The sequence below is a fragment of the Ursus americanus genome, chromosome 29 (genome assembly GCF_024610735.1).
Source record: "Ursus americanus isolate L20-20 chromosome 29, mUrsAme1.1.p, whole genome shotgun sequence".
Taxonomy (NCBI): Eukaryota; Metazoa; Chordata; class Mammalia; order Carnivora; family Ursidae; genus Ursus; species Ursus americanus.
Window position 1 is genome coordinate 7,858,549 of NC_142155.1, and position 3,450 is coordinate 7,861,998.

At 49.4% G+C, this 3,450-nt stretch overlaps 1 pseudogene; it reads left to right on the plus strand.

Annotated features, from left to right (window-relative positions):
• Nucleotides 1-991: 991 nt before the first annotated feature.
• Nucleotides 992-3,121, plus strand: LOC123797196 (E3 ubiquitin-protein ligase TRAF7 pseudogene; annotated as a pseudogene).
• Nucleotides 3,122-3,450: the final 329 nt, after the last annotated feature.

Sequence of the window (3,450 nt, forward strand, 5' to 3'; positions counted from 1 at the left end):
TTTGAAAGGTACTTAACTGATAACTCCATGTCATTGTCTCTGTGTACGCTGTATCACTTTTAAATGGCAAGCCCCTCTAGGGCAAATGTCTGTGTTTCATGCTCTAAAACTCTTCTGAGTCCTACAAAAATGAGGCAATTTTGGAAACTTCCTTTAAGGGTAAGTGCTTATTAAACAGACAGAGCATCTGCTTGCGGGAATCTTGTGCTAGTCTCTCTCTGCCTCCCTCTCTCTCTCTCCTCTCTGTGTTTCTCCACCCCCTGAACTCTGCTACAGATGCACATCTTACCCATGCCGCCTGCTCTGCCTAATAAACAATGCTTAAAAAAAAAATGTACTTTGGCCCAGCTAGCTTGTCAAACTCATTCCCTCTCATCTTTCACTGCTACACTATATAAAGAGAAGTCTCACTCACTGTCTCTTTTCCACTACCCAATTACTCTGTAATGCACTGCAAGCCAACTCCCTTCTCCACTACACTACTGAAAATGCTCTCCCAAAGGTCATGGATTCCTCCCTATTATAGATCCAACAGTGTTTCCTCAGCACTCATCTTCTTCGTTCTTTTTGTAGCCCTTGACCCCGCTGACTGTTCACTTTTTCTTGCTGTGTGTCTCAGTACTCAGACAGTGAGCACTGGAGAAATTCAGACCTCAAAGATCTTTCAATACTGTCATTTAACCTGAGTTTAGTGTCTATAAAATTCAAGTCCCTGATGAAAGTCCCTGGGCTCTTACATTGTGCAACATTTATCATGACCTTATATAGAAGGGAATATACATAACTTGATGATACCGAACTTAACTTGTTGACTCCCTTAGTAGATGTAGCAAATAATTATTTTGAAAATGCTGTATTTTAAAATGCACAGAGGTCCCTTTCTAGAGAGGCAGCCAAGGGGGACCGATGAAGCTGGAGGGTGGCATTGCTACTCCCTGGTGGCCACAGGTGGGGCAACATTATATAAATGTCCAAGATACTTCTCATGAGCATGAGGTCAGGCAGAGGCACCTGCTACAACTGCTCCAGGGAGACTACCAAGCCATCCACCCCAGATCTCACCATAGGGACCAAAATGGAAAAGACTTTGGGGCCCACTTTTTCAGCTGTCACTACCATTGCAAAAACCAATAGGACCAGCATGCACAAACAGCACCACAGCGTGTTCCCCTCTCCCAGCACCACCACCTACTTCCCACGGGATGAGGAAGACAGCGTGCACTCCAAATCAAGCTCTGCTGTGCCATCTCTGGCAGCTGCCTGCACTCGGAGTCCAGCCTGTCCTGCACTCCACATTCTTGCTGCCAGAGTACAAGGAGGAGCTGGAGCCACTAGTGTTTGCTGAGCAGCCCTCAGCTCTGTTACCAGCTCAGCTACAGTGTGTTCAAGACCCTCGATCAGGGACGCCTGGGTGGCTCAGTCGTTAAGCGTCTGCCTTCCACTCAGGGCGTGATCCCAGGGTCCTGAGATTGAGCCCCACATTGGGCTCCCTCCTCTGCTGGGAGCCTGCTTCTTCCTCTCCCACTCCCCCTGCTTGTGTTCCCTCTCTCGCTGGCTGTCTCTCTGTCTGTCAAATAAATAAATAAAATCTTTAAAAAAAAAAAAAAAGACCCTCGGTCAGCACGTGGAGGCACATGTTTTATCGAAGATGCATCTTAAAGTCAGAGAAGTGTCCCCTGAACAACACCAAGCTGACGGTGGTAGTAAACAAAATTGCAGTGGGGTGTAGATCCAGGAGCTCTTCATACACTGCAGGCACGGCTGTCCAGTGGTGGCTGGCAGGAAGCCCATCACCTTTGAAGTAGATGCCCTGTGGGGGCCCCTTCACTGTCAAGCTCAGTGCCTGGAAAGACCCCAAGGGCTGCTGTGACTGCAGGCCTGTGTGGTGCTCCAACAATGGCCAGCCCCTCCTCAAGATGAACCTGGAGGACCCCTCAAGGAGTACAAGCACATCAAGTATCCCCACTCTAAATACAGGTGCCTGTTCATGGGAAACCAGTACGTGTACGAGATGGACCTGAAAGAGTTCCTGCAGCAAAAGGCTGACAGCTTCCACAAAATACACGTGGTGCTGACCCAGAAGGACCAGGAGATTGCTTTCTGCACCTCATGCTGGGCAAGCTCTGAGAGAAGACTACCTGCTGGAGATGAGCCTAAGCTCATTTGATGTTCTAGATTAAAACCAGGGAGCTCAGAGAGGACCTTATGGCGTTCTAGAGGGATGTGTCCATGTTGAATGACAAGCTGTCCTACATCAGTATATGGCTGAACATGGGCATCCTAGGATCCCGTGACTCTCGGCAGATCTTCAAGTGCAAAGGAACCTACATGGGCCAATAGGGTCCTGTCTGGTGTCTCTGCATCTACTCCATGGGTGACATGTGGGACACTTGTACCACCGTAAGTGCCAGAAGATGCTGGAGGGTCATGACAGCATTGTGCTGATGCCTGCTTCAGGGGCACAAGCTTGACAGTAGCTCAGCAGACTGTACATCATGTGGGATATCCAGAACCTGCAGAGGGTGGACATGACCCAGGCCCAGACAATTGGTATACACACTGGTCTGCTCCTATAGTAGACTCTTCAGCAGCTCCCTGAAGGACATCCAGGTCTGAGACATCATGGGTACTGAGCTGAAGTTAAAGAAGGAGCTCGTGGGCCTCAACCATGTTGCAGGCCCTGGTCAGAGCTACATGCACGGTGGCTCCTAACCAAAAATCAAGATCTGGGACATCTGAACCCTCAGCTGCACCAACGTCCTGAAGACTTCACCAGCACCATCTACTATATTGGCACAATGAATGGCCACATTGTCAGTGGCACCTAGGAGAACCTCATTCACGCATGAGACATCAAATATAAGTAACAGGTCATAGGATCCTAGGATGCCCATGTCCTAACAGGCCATTGGCAGTATGTAGGCCCTGACGGTCCTCTCAATGCCAGACCAGACTAAAGTCTCCAGCGTGTCCTATGACAGGTCCCTCAGGGTCTGGAGTGTGAACAACATGATCTGCATGTAGACTCTACTGCATCGCCAGGCAGTGTGACTGGGCCTGTGCCAGGGGCCAGCTCTTCTCAGGGACTGTGGACAGCACTATGAAAGTTTGGACTTGCTAAAGGAAAATCCAGGCTGGGTCTTGGCTTCTTCGTGGCCTGCATTAGGCCTATCCAAGCCAGGCTGGCCATATGAGTAGTCTCGGGGTCTCTTCCTGCCTTGTGTGTGGAACAGGTGAGCAGGCTCAGCCAGCCAGGCAGTTTCCTCTCTGCTCTATCCCCAGCAAGCCTTTCTCTGCTTGGTCCTGTTATTGGTCCTCCTCCCAGGATGCCAGATACAGTGCTGGGCCAGTGCACCCTGTGTCCCCACCCCAGATAGACTGTGGGCCTTTTTATTCACCTTTTATCTTGTTTTTAGACTATATATATATTTGATTACTTTCTGATTGAAA